The sequence below is a fragment of the Nerophis ophidion genome, linkage group LG05, assembly GCF_033978795.1.
Source record: "Nerophis ophidion isolate RoL-2023_Sa linkage group LG05, RoL_Noph_v1.0, whole genome shotgun sequence".
NCBI classification, from domain to species: Eukaryota; Metazoa; Chordata; class Actinopteri; order Syngnathiformes; family Syngnathidae; genus Nerophis; species Nerophis ophidion.
Genome location: NC_084615.1, coordinates 63,385,864 through 63,412,236, shown reverse-complemented (window position 1 = coordinate 63,412,236; position 26,373 = coordinate 63,385,864). Strand labels below are relative to the sequence as shown.

The 26,373-nt window shown below is 39.2% G+C and overlaps 1 protein-coding gene across 1 annotated transcript in view; it reads right to left on the bottom strand.

Moving 5' to 3' along the window:
• Nucleotides 1-26,373, bottom strand: part of tenm1 (teneurin transmembrane protein 1) — a 561,054-nt gene that overhangs the window by 302,137 nt on the left and 232,544 nt on the right. The gene's annotated exons all lie outside the window — the stretch shown is intronic.

Sequence of the window (26,373 nt, the reverse complement as noted above, 5' to 3'; positions counted from 1 at the left end):
GTTAAAAATATTTTTTGCAATCCAGTAATTAAAGTCTGCAAATGATGTGTTGTTGTTGAGTGTCTGTGCTGTCTAGAGCTAGGCAGAGTAACCATGTAACAACACTCTTCCATATCAGTCGGTGGCAGAAAGTAACTAATTGCTTTGTAGATGTCGGAAACTGCGGGAGACAGCATGCAGGTAAAGTTATCTAATGCTTAAACCAAAAATGAACAAAAGGTGAGTGCCCCTAAGAAAAGGAATTGAAGCTTAGGGATGGCTAGGCAGAACTAAAATAAAACTGAACTGGCTACAGAGTGAAAAATAACAGAATGCTCGACGACAGCAAAGACTTACTGTGGAGCAAAGACGGCGTCCACAAAGTACATCTGAACATGACATGACAATCAACAATGTCCCCACAAGGAAGGATAAAAACAACAGAAATATTATTTATTGCTAAAACAAAGGAAGACATGAAATTGCTTCAGGAAAATACCAAAAAAAAAAACACCAAAATAGGAGTGCAAGACAAGAACTAAAACACTACCCACAGGAAAACAGCAACAAACTCAAAATGAGTCACAGTGTGATGTGACAGGTCGTGACAGTACACCTACTTTGAGACAAGAGCTAGAGTGATGCATGTTTGGTTATGGTTTGAAGTCATATCCAAAAATTGCGACAACGACTTTTTACTGTCAACTGAGTTTTGTTTTCTAATGATTTTCTGCTGGTGGTGTGCCTTCAGATTTTTCAACGCAAAACATGTGCCTCGGCTTAAAAAAGGTTGAAAAACACTGATCTAGGCAATTGCCTCTGCTTTTAGCTCAGTAGTCAGTATGCTCCCCTCTCACATCGGCAACCCGCTCGGAGCCGTAGAAAAAGACAATGCAGCAGAGGACACATTTGCTACACAAAACCGAGCTGCCTGTGAGTGACAGCTATGGTCATAAATCATTGCATTACACCGAAACCTGAATCATACAAAGACTTGCATTAAGACCGAGGCGTTGAATTTTTACAGTCCCCTCTTTCAGCGACATATTACATATCTACATTACATAAAAATATGTAGTCGTAAATATAGTCCATCGGTACAACGGTTTTTGTATGACCCACTTTTCAGAGGGTGCAGCTTTTTGCTAGGGATGGGTACCAAATTTGTACTTTTAGAGGCAATAGCGGAATTCCGTCATCATGCCAATTCACGTTATATAAAAAAAATGCCATATTTCTTGCATGTGATGTCACGTCCAGTTTCAGAGTCCCAAACATTTAATTTTCCTGAGGGAAATCTCCTGAAGGAATCAATAAAGTACTATCTATCTATCGATCTATCTATCTATCTATTAGAGATGAGCGGTTTGCAGTCACAACCGCGGAGTCCGCGGTTAAACCGCGGGTCGGGCGGGTGACTTGACGAAAAAATAGATTTTAAATAGATTCGGGCGGGTAGCGGTTGAACCATTGGGAAATATATATACATAGTTAAATGTTATGTTGAAGAGGTTCATTTAGCCTACTGACGTGTATTTATAAATGGTTGATTTATATAGGTTAGTAAGGTAAATGGTTGTTACTAACAGTACTTGATGGTACAGTCTCATGGTTAGGATTCAATGCGCTCACCACCGCGACCTGGGTTTGATTCCCGGTCAGGGAAATCACTGTTTTTTACCATGAATTGATTAATGTGGACCCCGACTTAAACAAGTTGAAAAACGTATTCGGGTGTTGCCATTTAGTGGTCAATTGTACGGAATATGTACTGAACTGTGCAATCTACTAATAAAAGTATCAATCAAAACAATCCATATAACACGTCACAGACAACGTCACGCTAACATCACGTGACACCTCTGATGAAGGCTGCAGAAGCAAGGAAGCCCAAACTTGTCAGGTACAACACTTTACCTTACTAGCCTATAGAAATCAGCCATTTCTAAATAGTTCAATGTTGTTACCCACATATGAAAAACGAGCTGCACTCTTTGAACCAGTATGTGGGCATACTTTTATTTTGAAGTGTCTCGTTTAATCTGTGAACGGATGTAAGGAAGCTACTTCCGGGTATGAGTACACATTTTTTTGATGCATGTGAAGGGAGAAAGAGAGCGACTGATCGTAACAAAGACTAAAAAGTGTCACAAGGACTTTAAGCGTTTGGGCTATAAGAGCCAGAAGATCACAATTTCCTCCTAAAAGAAACATGCAGGCCAACAAGGTATTTGTCATTTGTTGGTATTTTACTTGGTAAAATGTTTGATCCACATGCTGCGCATGTTATTATTTTTTACGTTTGTAACATGCTTTATTTATTACAGTTTTCACAGTGAATTTGAAGGGAAAGTAAGCCTTTGAAATAAATCAGTTCAAGAAAGCCATTGTGTCTGCTATTTGGAGGGAGTTACACTTTCTAACCTCACTAATGCCTTGCATCGTCTATATTAGATATATAACAACGGGCAGGTGGCGGGCGGGTGTGTCTTTGATGAAATCTTGGTTCGGGTGAATGGCGGGTGGATGACGACTTTAGTGATACGGTTGCGGATGATATAATTGCATATCCGCGCATCTCTATCTATCTATCTATCTATCCATCCATCCATCCATCCATCCATCCATCCATCCATCCATCCATCCATCCATCCATCCATCCATCCATCCATCCATCCATCCATCCATCCATCCATCCATCCATCCATCTATCTATCTATCTATCTATCTATCTATCTATCTATCTATCTATCTATCTATCTATCTATCTATCTATCTATCTATCTATCTATCTATTTATCTATCTATCTAGCTAGGAAACAATCAGTCAAGCAGGACTCATAGTGGACTCAGCCAAACTGCTTCTAGGTCATTTTCCCTACCAATAAAGCAAGTGCAGTATAGAAAACACCTAAACAAACTATAAAAGGCTCCCCTCTTTAAAATGAAATAGGTCGATGCAAATTTACATTGGATTCTCCATACACATGCTACTGATTAGCATTGGCAAATTACATGGCGATTTCAACATCCCTAAATTTGATCATGAAAATTACAACTATAACTACAACCAAACAGCTGATGCTAAATACAGCAAGTACAATACATACAGAATAAAACAAAAATGGGTGGTACAAAAAACTAGTTTCAGCTTAATAACAAAGACTATCATATTTTTCGGACTATAAATCGCAGTTTTTTCATAGTTTGGCCGGGGATGCGACTTATACTCAGGAGCGACTTATGTGTGTAACCCATTACCGTAAAATATAAAATAATATTATTTAACTCATTCACTTAAGAGACTATAGACGTGTAAGATTTCATCGGAATTACCAATTAGGAGTGACAGATTGTTTGGTAAAGGTATAGCATGTTCTATATGTTATAGTTATTTGAATGACTCTTACCATAATATGTTACGTTAACATACCAGGCACCTTCTCAGTTTGTTATTTATGCGTCATATAACGTACACTTATTCAGCCCGTTGTTCACTATTCTTTATTTATTTTAAATTGCCTTTCAAATGTCTATTCTTGGTGTTGGGTTTTATCAAATAAATTTCCACCAAAAATGCGACTTATACTCCGGTGCGACTTATATATGTTTTTTTTCCTTCTTTATTATGCATTTTCAGCAGGTGCGACTTTTACTCCGGAGCGACTTATACTCCGGAAAATACGATACTTCTTGATTAGAGAACACACCGTAGTTGTAACATCTTGGAATTGTAAATGCTTCCAAAAGCTATTAAACAACACTTGCAAATGAGACTCAGAAGTGTAACAAATCAAGATATAACAACGGGATTGCACAGTGTCAGGGTCAAATACCATGAGACATTATAAAGACACAAAAACAGAGAATAGAAGACAAACAAGTGATTGCTTTTCACGTACGAGGAGAGAAACTGGAGCGAGTTGTCAGTTACAGGCTCCCAATTTACTCTTAAACTTTCTCCAGTCTCCTCACCTTTTTAATTCATTTAGGGAAGCCCTTTTAGTACAAGCACGCACACACAGCTGCGCTCAGGGAGGGGGATTTACAGCTGTGTGGGATACCTAACCCCTGTGCTGATAACTAAACACAGGCAAATACATAGCAATAAAAGGATTAGCAACTTCCTGCATTGCTCTGGCCCATTTGCAAATTCCTCCTTTAAGTGGGTAGGTCAATTTAAGTTCAATCTAAGCCAAGTTTCATTTATACATGTCTACACAATGCGCAAAACAGTCATATTTGAATACAAATGAGATAACTTATTTACAATTAATCCAACACAAAGTTTAAATTATAAGAACACTATCAAACGTTAAATGATATATGAGATGTTATTATTAAACAAATCATCATTTATTAACAAATTAACATACAGAGAAGTACCAGAGATTGGTATCGTTCAGTACTGGTGTCAGTTCCCAGCTATCTGAAATTGGTATTGTATCGATTTGAATGTAAAATGTATCCATTCCAACTCTCTGCAAGTAAAATGTTAACTAGTTTCTAAAAATGTGTTTTGTGTTAATCTTTTTGTCCATCCAAAACATATATTTTGGACAAATTATTTCTTTTTTTTGGGGGGGGGGCAGTACGTCCTTGTCAAGACCCTTTTAAACAAATTACTGGCAAAAACAAAGGTTCCACTGTAATACCACATATACAGGAATGGTAGTAAAAATGAGAAATGTTGGCAATTTTCTTTACTTGCCACTGAAACAACTTCCAATCTTTTGGGGACAATTCCAACAATATGTTGAAGTGTCTTATTTCATTCATCCTGAAAAAACTAAATAAAATAAAAAATGTTAGTTCAAAGGTTGTTGATGTTGGACAAGAGGGAATTCTTAGTTTTTCCATACAAAAACACTTCAAGCATGGCTTTATGGACTGTGCTTTGTGCACTGGAACACAGTCATGCTGTAATGATGAGAACAGTTTGCGGTAGCAACTCATCCTCTAAAATGTTATAAGAATAAAATGAAGCAAAAATCCGTATTAAGTATTGATTACGATATTAAATGCATCTTTTTTCCGATATTATGGAGCTCAGAACTCACATGTTCACGAGCAGGCGAAGTATTTGTTATTGGGGGCTCTTTTATTGCAATGTCTCTGACCTTCTGCAGACATTTTACCAAAGGCTTCTTTCACCATTCAGATGCTTCTGACCACAGTCTGTCTAGCCTTTTAAAAGCCATTTTACCACAGGCTCCTGTGGTCGTTAAAGTAGTTTTAGCAAAGGCCAGCGGGTTTCTTAGAGCTGCATCAGTCGACCAAAATAGAAGAGTGAAAACAAAGAGAAACTGGACCAATCAATAAATACCCCAATGAGGCATGAAGCAGCTGGCTGAAAGAAGCAGCGTGTGAGGAACACACACACACACACACACGCATCGTCTCAAACGTCCACACAAACATAAATTTGCTTTCGCAAAAATAGGTTCCTTGTGTTTACCTACATTTTGTTAAGTGGCCTTTTGATGTTTTTTTTTCCCAGCACCGTAAAAAAAAAAAATCCTATTTTTATGGTTAATTTACTCAAAATGTGTACTGTAATTTTTCTTTTTTTTAAAAAATAGGTTATAAAACTGTAGAATTTAAGACATTATCTGTAAATAAACAAACCGCCTGTTATTTTAAGTAATATGCCAGTAATGACAAACTATGTATATTTCAATTTTTTTACAGAAAAATAACAAATTATTTATGAATATAACTTTGTGTTTTCTCAAATTACTTTCAAATTCATGTAAAATAACATTAATTAACTTTCATTTAATATGTAGGTTGTTATATGAAAGTCACCCGAACGCCTCCCTAGGGAGGTGTTTAGGGCACGTCCAACCGGTAGGAGGCCACGGGGAAGACCCAGGACACGTTGGGAAGACTATGTCTCCCGGCTGGCCTGGGAATGCCTCGGGATCCCCTGGGAAGAGCCAGATAAAGTGGCTGTAGAGAGGGAAGTCTGGGCTTCCCTGCTTAGGCTGCTGCCCCCGCGACCCGACCTCTGATAAGCGGATGATGACGGATGGATGGATGGATGGATGGATTGTTATGTGAAAGTCTATGTCCATACTAACAATCTAACAGTTGTATATGTAATTGTAAGGTAAATCTTATTTTCTTAATATGTATGAGTATTTTTATATTCAAGTTGAAAAATATATGTAGCCTGTTATATGCAACCACCAAACCCCGACCACCTCAACCGACGCACGGAGGGGGGCGGTGATGGTGGGTGGTGGCAGCCTGGAAGAGTAGCGCTGCATGGGAATGTGGGTATTTGTTCTTTTGTTGCGTTATATTGCGGATGTTCTCCCAAATTGTGTTTGTCATTCTTGTTTGGTGTGGGTTCACAGTGTGGCGCATATTTGTAACAGTGTTAAATTTGTTTATACGGCCACCGTCAGTGTGATTTGTATGGCTGTTGATCAAGTATGTATTGCAGTCACTATAGAATGTTCAACAAAGCCTTATACAACACGTGTCTTAGTCTGCACGCTGTTTGTATGGTGAATGAGCTAACGCGATGAAAGATTGTCAAGGACGATGAAGGCAGTTCTGTCTCGGCACGCCCTTAAAATACTTGTCCGGGCGAACATCCGGACAATCCTTCGTGAGGGTCACAGTAAGTCTCTCGGTAAAATCGGGAGGATTGGCAAGTATGTTGGTAGGTCGAAATAGTCATTCAAAGAAGGTGAATCCACTTTCTTCATGTTTCTGCATCCAGTGGCCCCCAGGTGAATTGAATTTAAGACCCCTGATCTCAACAATTCAGAAAAAATCTGTAAAATAATCGTATTTTTCTGTGGAACTGCCAGAATTGTCACTTCATTAAAGTTGGTTGATCGTAATAATTTGGAAAAACTCTGTAAAATAAAGGTATTTTTCTGCAGAACTGTTTGCATTGTCACTTTATTAAAGGTGGTTGATCTTAATATATTAGTAAAAATCTGTAAAATTACGATATTTTCCGCAAAACGTTTAATGAAATTTTTTGTAAATATAATGTTTTTGATTATTATTTGGTTTACAATGTTTTACTTTAATTTTATGTTTTTTGTTTGGCAGCCGTAGCTGCAGGTAGAATTTTTTTTTACAGTGAGGTTATAGGGCAAAAACTCTGAAGATGTTGTAAAACGTACTGTAAAAACTTCACATGAACACAGCACCTTATATTTCACTTGATTTGGATATACTGACAATCCAATTCTATTTTGTAAATACTGTACATTGGGATATACTTCTAACTGGAAGTGTGGAAGCTGCAATAGCTGCGAAAGACAAACTAATTCCATGCATTGCATTCTCTTATTTGTATTTCCTATCGGTGTGATCACAACATAGGAGACACATACAAAATTCTACTCCCCAGGGTAATTGCTGAAAAAATTTGCCAATGTTACTAATAGTAACATTGGTACTATTGTATTATTAGTGTACAGGAGTGTTTCTTGTTTTTGTTTGTATAGTATTGTTTTTGTATTATATTGTTTATGTTAAATGAGTGAGAGGGTTTTGGGTATTATAAGCATCTGCTTCATCCAAATTCACATTATAGCAAACAGTTGATAAAACATTGTCCTTTACAATTATAAAAGCTTTTTTTAAAAAAAAAATATACTACTCTGCTAGCATGTCAGCAGACTGGGGTGGATCCTGCTGAAATCCTATGTATTGAATGAATACAGAATTGTTTTGAATCGGAAAAATATCGCTTTTGAATCGAGAATCGCGTTGACTCGAAATAATCGATTTATAATTGAATCGCAAACCCAAGAATCAATATTGTGGGACACCCAAAATATATATATATATATGGCGACTGAGATAGGCTTCAGCACCCCCCCGCAACCCCGTAAGGGACAAGCGGTAAAAAAAAGAATGGGTGAATGGACTTCATATCAGGAGTTTTATTATACATCTATGAATAAGCTCTATGCGCAGCGGTGGCAAATGTGTCACAGACCGGCACCGGTCCCCGGACCTGTGGTTGGGGGTCACTGATCTAAACAAATAAGTGTGTTAAAATGTAGATCATAAACATTATAGATACCCTTAAAATGCATTGAAAATTAGCTATCAAAATACAGCTAAAGACATCCCACCATGACACGGCCCTCCACTGATCCACCGCTATTATTACGATACAACATTTTAATGAATGTACTCAGTATCTGATTAATTGCTTTGAGATTTCGAGCCCTCCCTGCCTTTCTGGAGTGAGTGGTACAGTACATACACAATTTCAAACTCACACCATACTTCCTTGGGACTTCCGCAAAACAATCCAACTACATGCCTTGAATATGCAAGCGTTTATGCACACACACGCCTTGATTTAATTGTGTTGGGCAGCCAATTACACACCACAATTGTTTTCCTCCTTCCGCCCACGCACTCAGTCCTAAGCATTCTTTTAGCCATATCAGTAAGTACAGTAACTCACATGCGATCGTTTACTCCGTTGGCTTCCAGAATGTACACAATTCTCACACTCACATATGATTTATCCATGCTTGTACAGTGGAAGGCATCAAACGCGGCAACACGACTATTTATCACATCATGTAGAGCTGTCACGGTCTGACCGTTGTGACAGATATACGTGTTACATTTGTGCCATCTGTAGTGACACATTTTGATCATCACAAAATAACATGCAGTGTTAGTTTGGTATTGTTTGCTGTTAGTTGGGAAATACATAAATAATACTGAAACTCAACTAAAACCTCATTTTAGTTGAGTTTGCATTTGTCTTTGTCCACCCTGCGGACCTTTGTGTGCATTATACTGTTCCTTTTTGCGACATAAACCAACCTTTAAGCAATGTTCAATAGTTAGAAGTGAATAAGACATCCGGAATGAAGGACGTGGGATCTACAATATGAATGAGCTGACCTCCTCAACATGTTTTACATTACAGCAAAAATAAAGCAAAACTATGATGTAAACAGCTAAAAAGCAAATTTGGAAGAAAAACACCCCCAAATGTCCTATAAAATGTGACTTTTCTACAGAACTTTGTTGTAGACAGCTTTCTTCTGTGTTTCTCTCTGTCACATAGGAGAGTTCTAGCTAAAGTATATGTTTTGTAAAGACTACAGCCCTCACCTCGAGCACTTCTTGGAGCTGCTGTCACACAGTCTCTGATTACAGTATTGACCTGCATGTCACTGGAAAGAGCCTCAGAAACCACTGGAATGATTTTGATAGTTTTTATACTCACGATAATTTGAAAATCCCAACGTCAACTACTGCTTTGATGTTAAAGCTCTAAAAAATACATTTGGCGGTTCGGTTCATTGTTTGATAGAGGTGTCCCTACTAGGATGCATATTGTTAGATTTTTATCGATTCCGATACCAATTTAGATATTGCTTACCAATACCAGTATTCATCGGTACACTCTAAGAAAATTGAATTAATACTTTTCTTTTCAATATACAAACATTGTTATTTTTAGGAGTATAATTAACAATGTTTCATTTGATATAATTGATTTCAATCCATTTTGATGCTAAACGACAATATTATCTACAATTTATTGAACACTTTCAATCAAACCCAAAGAGCTCTTTTCACACAATTTCTGAGCATGCACAGATAATGACACACATTTACGAGCATGCCCATATGCCAGTCTTCAACTCCCACGCCTTTGTGAAGTCTGACGTTGCCCTCTGGAAAGATTGATCCATCGCCAATCATCCGTCAGAGCTAAAGCAATTTGTGGGTTCTTCCGAGGATGTTGTAGTCGTAATGATTTGTGCAGTCTTTTGAGACATTTGTGATTTGGGGCTATATAAATAAACATTGATTGATTGATTGAATTTGTTCTTATTTTTAATTAAATATAATTGAACTAGGGGCAGCACGGTGTTACAGGGGTTAGTGCATGTACCTCAAAATACCAAGGTCCTGAGTTCAAACCCGGGCTAGGGATCTTTCTGTGTGGAGTTTGCATGTTCTCCCCGTGACTGCGTGGGTTCCCTCCAGGTTTTCCGGCTTCCTCCCACCGCCAAAAACATGCACCTGGGGATAGGTTGATTGGCAACACTAAATTGGCCCTAGTGTGTGAATGTGAGTGTGAATGTTGTCTGTCTATCTGTGTTGGACCTGCGATGAAGTGGCGACTTGTCCAGGGTGTACACCGCCTTCCGCCCGAATGCAGCTGAGATAGGCTCCAGCACCCCCGGCAATCCCGAACGGGACAAGCGGTAGAAAATGGATGGATGGATGGATAATTGAAGTAATACTTTGTGATACTATATGGTGTATATTTTAATGATTTAAAAAAGCCAAACGTGTATGCGCTCTGTAGTTCGACACATTTTGCTAGCACATTACACGTGTATTTAAGCCTGAATATTGCTTCGACTGCGGTGGAAATTGCCTTGGAACGTGGTAACAAGCAAGGTGGAAGTTACCTATCCAGCGATTGCCTCCATTCCCCTGCGAAGTCTTCAAGTTTAAGAGCAAACAAGAAATGGAATCAAAATCGTACGCAGTGATGCTAAGGAGTTCATACAAACAGCCGTTTCATTGAGCATTTGGAATTTTTATTTGTATTTCTTTATTTAAAAATATAACATGATTGTTAAGTTTAGACCAGGGGGTCCCCAAACTACGGCCTGCAGGCAGGATAAGGCCTGTCAGCGTCCAAAATCAGGCCCGCGGGAATGTTTTTTTTTTTTTTAATCTGTCCTTTCTAATCCATTGTCTAACGTTTGTTACTCTCTGTGTCTCTGAGCCGCTCAGGGAATTCGAATTGTCTAAAAATGCATTTTTCCATCAACAACGTGACATGCTCGTGCCGCAGTGTAAGCGGTAAGTGCGCGCTCTTTCAGTCAATTTGTGCACGAGGAACATTGTTTATATATATATATATATATATATATATATATATATATATATGTCTTGATTGGATTATCCGGAGAATAGTGCTCGATACCGTGGTAGAGCGCAACGGAAGGTGCTTACAGACATCAGTCGTTTACCAAGCAAAGGTAATACGCAAGGACATTAACACATCCGACACGTACGTAGGATTAACCGAAGGAGCGTTCAAAACAAGATGGAATAATCACAACGCCTCCTTTAGAAACCAGACTTTGCGGAATTCTACCGAACTCAGCAAACACATTTGGAACCTCAAAGACAATAATGTTGAATATTCAATAACATGGCAAATTCTTGCATCCAGCACACCTTACAACAGTGGTAATAAAAGATGCAACTTATGCTTAAAAGAGAAACTGTTTATTATATATCATCCAGAGCTATCATCCCTCAACAAGCGCAGTGAAATCATTTCAACATGCCGCCACAGGCGGAAACACCTCCTAGGTAACACATGAGCCAATCACCACACCCTACGCCTGCCTGTACCCACCCACTCTGTGCTCTATATAAACCATTGTATGTGAATGCTTCCATTAAAATCTCCTGATGATTGAGGGAACCCCTCATGAAACAGATCTGTAGAGATGAAGTAGTCTTGTGATTTTTTCCCACACCTACATATATATATATATATATATATATATATATATATATATATATATATATATATATATATATACATATATATATACATATGTATATATATATATATATATATATATATATATATATATATATATATATATATATATATATATATATATATATATATATATATACTGTATATATATGTGTGTATATGTATATATATGTGTATATATATAAGCATATATATATAGATTTATATATATATATGTATATATATATAAGTATATATATATAGATTTATATATATATATGTATATATGTGTATATATATATGTATATATGTATATATATATATATATATATATATATATATATATATATATATATATATATAGTTCTTCCCGTGACTGATGCGGCTTCCTCCCACCTCCAAAGACATTTTTTAAAATGCTTTTTTTATTAGCATTCTCATTAGCACAAGAGGTTGTGCCAGCAACATTTATTAGAGTTTATTTGACTCGTACATCCACAGTGCAAGAAGGAAAACTACCACAGGTCCCTTCTACCCAAAGCCATTAGACTTTACAACGCACTTACGTGATTACTATGATCTTTTTCCATGGTGTGCAATATGGAGGCTAGTGGTTTTTTTTTTGTCTTATTTTACCTTGTATCTATACTAATTAGTGTGCAATATGTAGTATTTATTACTATTTGTTTTTATTTTCATTGAGTTTTACTTTTGCTCCTGTATGTAAAAACCTGCACTGCAGCACAGTAATTTCCACATTGTGGGATAAATAAACGTCTATCCTATCCTATCGTGATATAACATCTCATAGCAGGTGTAAGTCGTTTATCAACACCTGCTTTTTAAGTCATAAACGTGTCAACTACTGTATGTGCACATGTGCAAGGTGCAATTCAGTTATGTGATGCCATCCCCTTGTAAAGATCATGCAGATACATCACTGTGTTTTTATTCATTACAATTACACTCAGAATATCCAACTTTTTCTGTGTCCCTATAATGACAATGATACACAAAAATAGTATTTAAATAATAAAGTAATATAATATCAATGTTATGGCATTCATGTTCATCCACAGACCTTTAATATTATATCTCATATCAAATATATAATATAAATGAATACAACCGATTAGCATGGTAGGCGTGTGTGCATTTTGTAACAATAGGTATTATTTTTTTTGTGTTTATGTTGCACATGGACCTATTTGTGTGACGGACCGGAAGCCATATTGACAGTGTTGACAGCTATAATCGCAGTGTCTGTGTCGTGTGTGTGAATTATATGAATAAAATGACCCGGTGATATTTAAAATGTTCACTTTTATGAGTGAATTCATGGCTTGTGGATTACTGTAATGCTCAGAGGACGGCCATTCCAAATATCTTCATGTATGGGAGAATTGTTTACCTGAAGACCTTTGATCTGCGTGGGTCTGCAATTTTTTATTCAGTTGTAGTCCCCGCCTTCCGCCCGATTGTAGCTGAGATAGGCACCAGCGCCCCCCGCGACCCCAAAGGGAATAAGCGGTAGAAAATGGATTGATATATTCACATCCTGCTCTTTGATCAAATTTGATTCAATAACTTCGGAGTGTGACAAACCAAATTAGATACATTGATTTACAACATATTATACATATCTTTTTTGGGAACACAAAGAAAGAGCATCCTCAAGGTTTCTGGGTAAAACTAAAATGAGTCTAGGACAATAAAATGAGTGAATGGTTGTGCCGTCAACACGTCTATCCTTCAAGATTATAGATGCAATCTGAACATGTCCTCTATCTCTCCTTATACGTTCCATCATAATGCCCCCATCCTCATATCTGATGGTCGTGCTGTGCTTAATAACAAGTCTGTGGGAGGGAGGTACACTGGGAAATAAACAAATTAACAAAGCAATTCACAGTGTCTCCAGCTCTGGAGGGGGTCTGCGAGGAGAGACGAAGGGCAGTATAGAAAGACGGGAAGGCTGTGTTAGCTACAGACAACAGGGGGCATGTGCTGCAATAACTTCAACTTGGACATTATCTCTCCATTCACACAAAGTCCATTCCACTCTTCTACACTTAATCAGAGAGACAATAATATTGCAGCATTATTGCCTCACTTATTTTCCTCCAAATTAATTAAGATGCCATATACTGTAACTTCCCACAATAGGCTTGAACTGCTTAGTTTTTAAACATTGCTATATAAAGGGTAATGGGGGTGAAATGAATTCACAAAAACATCAAATACTCATTTAAGGCTTCATTATGCTACAGCATCACAGCACTCATGTAAGTCATACTGGCTCACTCCTCCCCGTCCAAAGCCTCCGGCAAAGTTTAACATGCTCCTCCAAAAAAATCTAACCTTGCACCAGCAAAGTGGAAGGCATCGCTGTGATGGGTCTTTTATTTTTTGGTGCATCATTTCCAGTCTTGGCCTTTCGTTTATTTCCCCTCGAGTGAAACCTTCTTAAATCCAAACAATGGAGAAAATTGTTGATGGTCTTATGTATGCACTTAAGTAATCTGCAGTGATATAATATATAGTAACCATTATTCACTACTGAGGATGTAACGATCTAACATTTTCACAACACAATTATCATGACCAAAATGATCACAGTTATCTTTATTATTGCATTATTGTTGAATGTGCTCAAAAAGTCCTTATAAACACACTGAAATATTTTGACGCAGTTATTTTTGTAAACTAAAGTAAATAGATATGCCGTTGAAAAACTGATAATTTTGCATGGTTTGTGTTTCTGTTGTTTGTGCTTACGCACCAAACAGCAGTACAGGGTACCCACCCTTTTTGGTTCCCCTCGAGGGAGTACTGGAAAGTGCTCCCCTGGGTAATTCCCTTTTCGTATTGGGGGACTTCAACGCTCATGCTAGCAACCACAGTGAAACCTGGAGAGGCGTGATTGGGAAGAATGGCCATCCGGATTTGAACCCGAGTGGTGTCTGGTTATTGGACTTTTGTGCTCGTCACAGATTGTCCCAAACAAACACCATGTTCAAACATAAGGGTGTCCATATGTGCACTTGGCACCAGGACACCTCAGGTCATAGTTCCATGATCGACTTGTAGTTGTATCACCGGAGTTGTGGCTTCATCTTTTGGACATTCGGGTCAAGAGAGGGGCGGAGCTTTCTGCCGACCACCACTTGGTGGTGAGTTGGCTGCGATGGTGGGGGAGGATGCCAGACATACCTGGCAGGTCCAAAAGTTGTGTAAGGGTCTGCTGGGAGCATCTAGCAGAATCTCCTGCCAGCAATAGTTTCAATTCCCACCTCCGGAAGAACTTTGAACATGTCACAAGGGAGGTGCTGGACATTGAGTCCGAGTGGACCATGTTCCGTACCTCTATTGTCAAGGCGGCCGATTGGAGCTGTGGCCACAAGGTAGTTGGTGCCTGTCTTGGCACCAACCTGCTGGAGGACACCAGCAGTGAGGAATGCCACCTCGCTGAAGAAAGAGTCCAATAGAGTCCTTTTGGCTCATAGGACTCTGGAGGCAGTGGACAGGTACCGACAGCTCAAGCGGTGTGCAGCTTCAGCCGTCGCGGAGCCAAAAACTCGGACATAGGAGGAGTTCGGGGAAGACATGGAAAATGATTTCCGGACGGCTTCGAAGCGATTCTAAACCACCACCTAAATTGGTTCGCAGCAGAGTGTGAAGTGACTGGGATGAGAATCAGCTCCTCCAAGTCCGAGTCCATCTCCAGGTTGGGGAGGAGACTTTGCCTCATGTGGAGGAGTATAAGTACCTCGGAGTCTTGTTCATGAGTGAGGGAAGAGTGTGAGATCGACAGACGGATCGGTGCGGCGTCTTCAGTAATGCGGGCGCTGTGTCAATCCATTGTGGTGAAGAGGGAGCTGAACCGGAAACCAAAGCTCTTAATTAACCGGTCGATATACGTTCCAATCCTCACCTATGGTCATGAATTTTGGGTCATGACCGAAATGACTAGATCATGGGTACAAGCAGTCAAAATTAGTTTCCTCCACCGGGTGGCGGGGAACCTCCAAGTCCGAGTCCATCGCCAGGTTGGGGAGGAGACTTTGCCTCATGTGGAGGAGTATAAGTACCTCGGAGTCTAGTTCATGAATGAGGGAAGAGTGTGAGATTGACAGGGAGATTGGTGCGGCGTCTTCAGTAATGCGGACGCTGTGTCAATCCATTGTGGTGAAGAGGGAGCTGAGCCGGTAGCCAGAGCTCTTAATTTACCGGTTGATATACGTTCCAATGTTCACCTATGGTCATGAGTTTTGGGTTATGACCAAAATGACAAGATCATGGGTATAAGCAGTCAAAATGAGTTTACACCACCGGGTGGCGGGGCTCTCCCTTAGGGATAGGGTGAGAAGCTGCTCCTCCAATATCGAGCGGAGCCAGATGAGGTGGTTTGGGCATCTGCTCAGGATGCCACCCGAACGCCTCCCTAGGGAGATGTTTAGGGCACGTCCGACTGATAGGAGGCCACAGGGAAGACCTAGAACACGTTGGGAAGACTATGTCTCCCGGCTGGCCTAGGAAGGCCTCGGGATCCCCCGTCAGGAGCTGGATGAAGTGGTTGGGGAGAGGAAAGTCTGGGCTTCCCTGCTTAGGCTACTGTCCCCGCGACCCGACCTCGGATAAGCGGAAAAAGATGGATGGATGGATTGATTGATGGATGGATGGATGGATGGATCTTCAGTCATCATATTTATTCTGCATCTCATTAAAAATGTTCATTATACAAACCCCGTTTCCACATGGGTTGGGAAAATGTGTTAGATGTAAATATAAACGGATTACAATGATTTGCAAATCCCTTTCAACCCATATTCAATTGAATGTACTACAAAGACAAGATATTTGATGTTCAAACTCATAACATTTTTTGCAAATAAAAATTAACTTAGACTTTCATAGCTGCAACACGTGCTAAAGTAGTTGGGAAAGGGCATGTTTACCACTGTGTTACATCACCTTTTCTTTTAAAAACACTCAATAAATGTTTGGGAACTGAGGAAACTAATTGTTGAAGCTTTGAAAGTGGAACTCTTTCCCATTCTTGTTTTATGTCGAACTTCAGTCGTTCAACAGTCGGGGTCTCCTCTGTCATATTTTACGCTTCATAATGCGCCACACATTTTCGATGGGAGACAGGTCTGGACTGCAGGCGGGCCAGGAAAGTACCTGCACTCTTTTTTTACGAAACCACGCTGTTGTAACACTTGTTTTGCTGAAATAAGCAAGGGGGTCAATGATAACGTTGCTTGGATGACAACATATGTTGCTCCAAAACCTGTATGGACCTTTCAGCATTAATGGTGCCTTCACAGATGTGTAAGTTACCCATGCCTTGGGCACTAGTACACCCCCATACCATCACAGATGCTGGCTTTTGAACTTTGCCCCTTAATTTTCCTCTTTGTTCTGGAGAACACCACGTCCTCTGTTTCCAAATATAATTTGAAATGTGGACTTGTCAGACCACAGAACACCTTTCCACTTTGCATCAGTCCATCTTAGGTGAGCTCGGGCCCAGTCAAGCCGGCGGTGTTCCGGATATTGTTGATAAATGGGTTTGGCTTTGCACAGTACAGTTTTGACTTGCACTTACAGATGTAGCGACCAACTGTAGTTACTGACAGTGGTTTTATGAAGTGTTCCTGAGCCCATGTGGTGATATCCTTTACACACTGATGTCGGTTGTTGATGCAGCACCGCCTGAGGGATCAAAAGTCCGTAATGTCATCGCCTACATGCAGTGATTTCTCCAGATTTTTTTTTACTTTTTGATGATTTTAGGGACCGTAGAAGGTAAAATCCCTAAATTCCTTCCAATAGCTCGTTGAGAAATGTTGTTGTAAAACTGTTCGACAATTAGCTTACAAAGTGGTGGCCCTCACCCCATCCTTGTTTGTGAATTACTAAGCATTTCACGGAAGCTGCTTTTATACCCAATCATGGCACCCAACTGTTCCCAATTAGCCTGCACACCTGTGGGACGTTCCATATAACTTTATCAGTATTTATTGCCACCTTTCTCAACTTTTTGTCATGTGTTGCTGGCATCAAATCCTAAAGTTAATGATTATTTGCAAAAAAAATATTGTTATTAGTTTGAACATCAAATATGTTGTCTCTGTAGCATATTCAACTGAATATGGGTTGAAAATTATTCGCAAATCATTCTGTTTATATTGACATCTAACACAATTTCCCAACTCATATGGAAACAGGGTTTGTAATATTAATAATAATGTCCAATAGCAAAAACCTGATTGGAGTCTTGAAAACAGTAAGGATGTTAGCTTTAGTGATAGGATGCAGCACACCCCTTGACCCAGAGAGGAACAAGCGGTAAAAAAAAGGGATGGATGGATGTTAGCTTTAGTGAGTCTTAGGGGATGGAAATCATACCATACCACTCCTCCTGTCAAAGGCTGTTAATTAATTGATTCAAATGACTGAATCATTATGTAATGAGAAAACCTAATAATGTGGTGGCCCATGTCTCAACCTCTCACCCTTGACAAAGACATTAAGTCCATGACCACTTTAATCTTCCATTTGAAACTATTTGATTTACCGGCGAACGTATAATTTTTGCTTATGTCCCATTTATCTAAATGTAGTTGCCATGGTGATAGCAACACTGAGATCAATCATTGCCAAGCAGGAGGAGAGCATGACACCAATTAAAAGGTGATGTCGTCTTCAAGTCATCACTCACACTTCTCACTAATGCACTAATTACCAAGGCCGGGACATTAATGGAAAAGCATGGTTCAGCCAGGGGATTAATCTGCATGGATTTGCTACACGGGTGTGTGCGTGTGTGTGTGTGTGTGTATTAGTGAATGTGCATATGTGTGTGTGATTAGCGTGGCAGTCTGGTTGTGACCTTGAGCGACACCGCATGAAGGAAATGAACCAGCGGGCTCAGTGTTAGGACAATGAGCTCAAGTGGAGGCTTGGCCAAGGTTGTGCATTTTAAAGCGTGTGATACGATTGAAGAGGATCAATAAATATATTGGCTCCACTGATCCTTCAGACTGACTGAAGACAGTTGGTATGAATCATTATTGATAGCATTTCGACTATTATTGCAGATACATAGTACACATGGATACACTTCTGTTGATACCTCAATAATATTAATAATAATCCTTCTTGAAAAAAACAAAAAAAAATAGGATAATATGTCAAAAATACCTGCAAGTTTGTGTTTGTGTGAGTGTGTTTTTGTGTGTGGGTCTTCTCTACGTGCGTGTGCGTGCGAGCGTGTGCCTGTGAGTGTGTGACAGAGGAGGAGAGCGCTAAACATTTTACAACCAAATTTATGTGTCCATTCATCATGGAATAATTACCCGTTTTGTGTGCTTCGGTCCAAAATAACTCATTTGAAATTTAAATTTTCCCCCAGATTTGGAATACATTACTTGCTGTGTTAGAGTCACTTTTACAGCAACTACAGATGAGATTTTCAGTAACACTTTAGTGTGGGGAACATATTCAAAGTAACAAAGACTTAATTTAGCGTTATTTGGACACTAGGGGAACATATAAGGGTTAGGGTGAGCGTTGGGGTTAGGGTTTCTAATAAGCAATAATTCCGAGGTTATTGAGGGACGGCTCTTAGTTAATGGCTTACTGGTTGTATAATAAGGCCATGCAGAAGAAGGCATTATTAATTACTTAATAATAATTAATTAAGAGCCAATAAGTTACCAATTTGCATGTTAATAAGTAACTAATTAATGGTGAATATGTTCCTCATACTAAAGTGTTACCAGATTTTCTTTTTCCAAAATTAGCTTTTATATGTCATGGTTAAAAAAAATCGGGAAAATTCATTCAAACGTGACAAAACGTGACAACGGTTCCGGTCGTCTTTCATTTATCACGGCTATTTGGTTGCAGGGCTGTCCCTGGCAATTTTCTGAAAAGTAGTATTTTGATTGATAAACCAAAAATGTTCCTTTTTTCAGAGCATAAAATACATGTTTACAACATAAATATGTTTTTTTTCGTTGACAATGTTAGAGCCCTCTCAACATGAAATGACACTTCTAAAATCTCCTTTACACTCATTTCACCAAATAGATCCGGGGTGTCAAACTCATTTAGATGGGGGGGCCACGTGGACTGGTAAAATCACGGCACGATAACTTAAAAATAAAGACATCTTCATAAGAATAATAAAAATATTAGATTTTATTTGTAAAAAAAAACACTTTACATTGAGCAAACAACCTAAAAGTGCTACATTGTATTATTAAAAAAAAAAAAAAAGATTGTTTTCTTTGTTTAAAAATAGAAGAAGCACATTCTGAAATTGTACCAATTAAATGTTGTTGGGTTTTGTTTACAATTACCTCTTGCAGTTAATAGTATGATATATTTACTTGTTGTTATAAATATTTTCTGAATAAATGATGTGATAAAGTTCATCAGTCCACTCATTGGTGTTCATTTTCAATCCATCGAAATAAAAAAAATATATCAAAATCAAATTACAGTATGTTATTTATGTAGTTTAATCATTTTCCTTGACAGATGTACTAGCAACATCTGGTTTATTTTGTACATATGTAGCATCATCTACAAAGATACAAACAATTGCTATTGCGACATCCAGTGGACACACTTAGAACACCAGTTTCTTTCATTCAAAAATCTCAGGTTAATTTTTATGCTTAGCAAACTTCTCCCGCGGGCCGGATAAAACCTGTTCGCGGGCCTGATCCGGCCCTTAGGCCGTACGTTTGACACCCCTGAAATAGATGGATAGATAAATAGATAGATAGATGGATAGATAGATAGATGGATAGATAGATAGATAGATAGATAGATAGATAGATAGATAGATAGATAGATAGATAGATAGATAGATAGATAGATAGATAGATAGATAGATAGATAGATAGATAGATAGTACTTTATTGATTCCTTCAGGAAAGTTCCTTCAGGAAAATTAAAATTCCAGCAGCAGTGTACAGAGTTGAGATCAATTTAAAAAGTAAAATGTAAATAATGGGGGAATAAATGGAAACAAAATTGAAAAGTATTGCAATAACAATAAAAATTAAACGCAACAATGGGAATAAAAATTAAACAGTAAAAAAAGGATATAACAAGAGAAACTAGGCAGTTTTGACCATGTTATGAAAAAGTATTGCACTTTTATTGTTTTGCATCCCCCGTCATCCTAGTACCCCCCATCCCCGTCCCCAGAGTAGCTTTAAGTGTGTTGTACAGTACTCATAGCCTGCCGGAACCTCCAAGCGTCATAGCTATGGCTACATGGCCACTACATGGAAACACTTTGACACCCATCCATCCATCTATTTTTGATGTGGTGAATGGAGACTATCCCAGCTGCATTCGGGTGGAAGGCGAGGTACACTCTGGACAAGTCTCTACCTCATCGCATACACATTCTGGGTAATTCCTTTAAGTCAGAACTTGGCTTCCATATGCTAAAACAGGGGTCGGGAACCTAATTAGCTGAGAGAGCCATGAAAGCCTAATATTTTCAAATGTGTTTCCATGGACCAACATTTTTAGAGTATAATAAGTCTATTGTTCTTTTTGATAACATTGTTATTCTGAAGTTAACTGATAATAAACAAAATACTTCTTACCATTAATGCGGCTTCTAGAAAACGGATGGTTGGTTTAAAATACATGAGAATGTTCTACATTTTGAACCTTATTTTTAACACTGATTACCAGCGGAATTTTTCATTATGGTGTTAAGCAATGTCAGCTAAGATTTATCTGAGAGCCAGATGCAGTCATCAAAAGGGCCACATCTGGCTCGAGAGCCATGGGTTCCCTACCCTCTGTGCTAAAACCATGGGCATGTGTTGTTCTGTAAAAAACTTGGTCAACTTGACAATTGCAGCCAAAATAGCATCGGCCAATAACTGTTTTGTTAGCATGCTGTGTTATTAGCATTGCATGCCCTGTAAGGGCGTAACGGTACACAAAAATTTCGGTTCGGTACATACCTCGGTTTAAAGGTCACAGTTTGGTTCATTTTCGGTACAGTAAGAAAACAACAAAATATACATTTTTGGGTTATTTATTTACCAAATTTGTAAGCAATGGCATAACATACATACACACAGAGGGTCCATTGCCAGGGTTAATACATATATAACATATATAAAATAAAAACTAAATAGGTTAAGGCTCAGAATGGTTTCTTAACAAAACCTTTCTACATATAAAGTGCTTTTTTTGATTGATTGATTGAGACTTTTACTAATAATTTGCACAGTACAGTACATACAATTTACCACTAAATGCTAACACCCCAATAAGTTTTTCAACTCGTTTAGGTCGGGGTTCACGTTCATCAACACCGCCCGCCATTGTTTGTAGACATGTTCCATAAATATTGATGTTAAAGATTTATTTGTTTGTGAAGAAATGTTTAGAATGAAGTTCATAAATCCAGATGGATCTCTTTACAATCCCCAAAGAGGGCACTTTAAGTTGATGATTACTTCTATGTGTGGAAATCTGTATTTACAATTGAATCACTTGTTTCTTTTTCAACACGTTTTTAGTTATTTTTATATCTTTCTTTCCAAATAGTTCAAGAAAGACCACTACAAATGAGCAATGTTTTGCACTGTTATACAATTTAATAAATCAAAAACTGATGACATAGTGCTGTATTTTACTTCTTTATCTATTTCTTTCAAACAAAAATGCTTTGCTCTGATTAGGGGGTACTTGAATTAAAAAAATGTTCACAGGGGGTACATCACTGAAAAAAGGTTGAGAACCCCTGTGTTATAAGAGTAGCGTATATGTGTGTGTGGCCCTTTAATATGTGACAGCATGTGACGTCAGTGAGTGTGCGGGCGAGCTAGGTGAGGGAGAAGTAGAGCCCAGGAGTGGCTAGTATTTTGTTGGATTGGCTGTGTGCAAGACCTCAATAAAACCATGATTTGCAACTAATCGCTGGACTCTTCATTTACCTTGGCGTCCGGAGCTGTGGAGACCCACTACCGGGTGGAGTGAAGGGTTGTGCGCGCAAGGGAGACACTATGGGAGCCGGAAGCAGGAAAGGTGCAACACGTTTGACGTGTTGTCAGAAGCAGCTGCTGAACAATCTTGGCAAACATCCGTCCTCCATTGTTGTATCACGCAGCCAAAGTATTCCCAAACGGGAGATCTTAACGAGGCAGGAGGGTCTTCCAGCTCTGGCTTTAACATGTTGTCCTAGCCTGCTAGCTGCTAGCATGTCTACTCATTCGGTACACCTCCGAACCGAACCGAAACCCCCGTACCGATATGGTTCAATACAAATACACGTACCGTTACACCCCTAATGCCTTGCATTATCATTTCATATTGCCCAGATATTTGACGAATGTTGTGTGGAGCTGTGTTGTCGATGTCATAGATGAAATAAATCCCTGAATCAACGAGAGTTCATTACCACTTCAAATAGCCCGGACAGCTGCTGGTAGCTGATAGTAGTCTTGTTAACATAAAGTGGTATGACGATGTGTTATCAATGAGGCGGGGGCCGAAGATGAAGTCCATCAAAAAATGATTGCACCAATGGGTCAACTTGATTGTCGTGGAAAAGATAGAGCTGACTAGGGTTGTATGGTATACGAGTACTAAAAGTACTGCGGTACTAATGAATAAACGGTACTATGCTGTTTCTTCAAAATACCGGTATTTTATTTTTCTTCGGACATGACAGCGCGCCGTTGTCACGTTGTGACATTGCTAGTAAAACGAGCAACGCACACGCACTTAGTACTTACAAGCAGGAACAGTGTGGAGACAGCAAAGGGAGAATGGACCCATTTTGGGTCTAAAAACAAACAATAAAGTTGGAGCTATAAATACTGAAGCAGTACTCTGCAAGAGGTGCTTAGTTCTTGCTCTGGTTAGCCGTTATCCAGCTAGCGGCTAACGTCCATCTGAGGTCGGTAGTGTTTTAGCTACTTTGATATCACTCGTCCTCGCTGCTATGATGACAAATATACTACATTTCTTACAAGTTGAGTTTTTTTCTGAGCCGAGGATGTCATTGTGGCTTGTGCAGCCCTTTGAGACACTTGTGATTAAGGGCAATATGAATAAATGTGTGAGGACTCTTCTTCGGCATGGTAATGCCGGTGTGGTTTTTCCAAGGATGCGTCGAAGCAGAACACAGCAAAGGTATGGTAAAAAATGGATTTATTAGATAATAAAAAGCTAGGAACAAAAACACTGGTGTAAAGAGAAGGCAAACAAAAGATGCTAGCGTGAAAGCTAGGATAACACTAGGAAAACTCAACCTTGGCTCGAGGGCACAAACGAGAAATCAAATCATCAGTATGAAAACTGGAATAAACAAGTGGCATAGCGTGAGAGCTAGCGAGAAAATACATACGAAGAATGATGAGAGTCGTCACTGTTGCGCGTGGGCAAATTAGGATCCGAGAATGAGTGAACAGAAAAGGCGAGCTTAAATAAGGAAGTAATCAACAGTGACAGGTGTGCAGGGACCGTGATTGTAGCAGGTGAACTAATGAGCTACCATGGTGACAGACTAAACAGGAAATAAAGACGGCAAACATGGTGCTACAAAAATGCAACAATAAACCATAATATGGGAAGATCGGAGTACGGATTTTAACAAAATGTTGATTGATTGATTAATTGACAAGTATCAATGACCAGGAATAGCAGTACATATATTGGTACTAAAATAATTACACTAATTTTTTTCCATCCATCTTCTTCCGCTTATCTGAGGTCGGGTCGCAGGGACAGCAGCCTAAGCAGGGAAACCCAGACTTCCCTCTCCCCAGCCACTTTGTCCAGCTCTTCCCAGGGGATCCCGAGGCGTTCCCAGGCCAGCCGGGAGACATAGTCTTCCTAACGTATCCTGGGTCTTCCCCGTGGCCTCCTACCGGTTGGACATGCCCTAAAATTGTTTTTTTCTTTATTTGCAACATCCATCCATCCATCCATTTTTCTACTGCTTGTCCCTTTTGGGGTAGCGGGGGGTCGCTGGCGCCTATCTCAGCTGTATTCGGACGGTAGGCGGTGTACACCCTGGACAAGTCGCCACCTCATCGCAGTTATTTGCAAAAAGCAACATATTTTTAATACCTCATACGATTTACTATTAAAATCCAATAATGAAATTGTGTTGTGGTCCCCTTTATTTGGAAAAGTATGGAAAAACATGTTGGTACCGGTAACAAAATACTGGTATCAAGACAACTCTATCACTGACATTAGTCACCATGTTGTTAGCAGAGATGGGATTCAAGACTCTTTATAGCAAGTTGGACCTTGAAGAGCTGTTTTTTTCAAAGAGCTGCAGCAAAGACGAGTTCTTTCTTTATTTCTTTTTTTTGGTCAGTTTTTTTTTATTTTTTTATTTTTTATTTTTTATTAACCAAATATACAATCAATGTGTATTTGACCAAAGCAGTAAGATAAGATGTGAATCAGAATAATTCACAATCACTTCAATATAACTCCATTGGTGGGAATTATTTAGAAATATTGACAATATTGTTTTTTGTATTGTCTTTTTTTATGACCATGCTTTGCAACATCCATCCATCCGTTTACTACCGCTTGTCCCTGAACAAGACAAGCGGAGCCTATCTCAACTGCAGACGGGCGGAAGGCGGCGTACACCTAGGACCTCATCACTATTTTTTTTGTTTTCCATCCATCCATCCATTTTCTACTGATTGTCCCTTTTTGGAGTCGCGGGGGTGCTGGAGCCTATCATAGCTGCATTCAAGAGGAAGGAGGTGTACACCCTTGACAAGTCGTCACCTCATCACTATTTTTTTATTTTCTCCTTATCTAATTCATACAATACATAAAACATACACAAATAATAAGAAAGGGTAAGAACAATATATGTGAATAAAAATACATTTAAAATGAAACTTGACTGCTCAGTGGCCTTTGGGGTTAGAGTGTCCACCCTGAAAATCGGTAGGTTGTGAGTTCAAACCCCGCATACCAAACACTGTAAAATTGGGACCCATTGCCTCCCTGCTTGGTACTCAGCATCAAGGGTTGGAATTGGGAGTTAAATAGCCAAAATTAGTCCCGGGCGTGGCCGCTGCTGCTGCTCACTGCTCCCCTCACCTCCCAGAGGGTGATCAAGGGTGATTGGTAAAATGCAGATGATCATTTCACCACACCTAGTGTATGTGTGACAAAACATTAGTACTTTAACTTTAACTTTGAAAATTAGGACATGATGAAAATGTCAATACAAAAAACCTACTTAGCATGTGTTTAACCTTATAAATAAATGATAAATGGGTTGTACTTGTATAGCGCTTTTCTACCTTCAAGGTACTCAAAGCGCTTTGACACTACTTCCACATTTACCCATTCACACACACATTCACACACTGATGGAGGGAGCTGCCATGCAAGGCGCCAACCAGCACCCATCAGGAGCAAGGGTGAAGTGTCTTGCTCAGGACACAACGGATGTGACGAGGTTGGTTCTAGGTGGGAATTGAACCAGGGACGCTCGGGTTGCGCACGGCCACTCTCCCCACTGCGCCACGCCGTCCCCACCTTGAACCAGTTTACATATCCACATCAAAACAATTAACCAGAAATTAAATCAAAAGGCTGCAACATTTCCTTTGACTGTGATTAGTTTTCTAGTCTAGACCCCAGTCGGGCGGCACCCACATGGAGTGTGGACAATTAATAAACAAACAGTGTCTCATATCTGTCACTCAAAGGAGCCATTCAAAACACTTTGATTAATTAGCAAATTCACATATTTAGCTACTATAGCAGTATTCAGCTTGAACCTGCAAACGGAAGTCCTTCTTGGTGAATATCGTTATCTATAA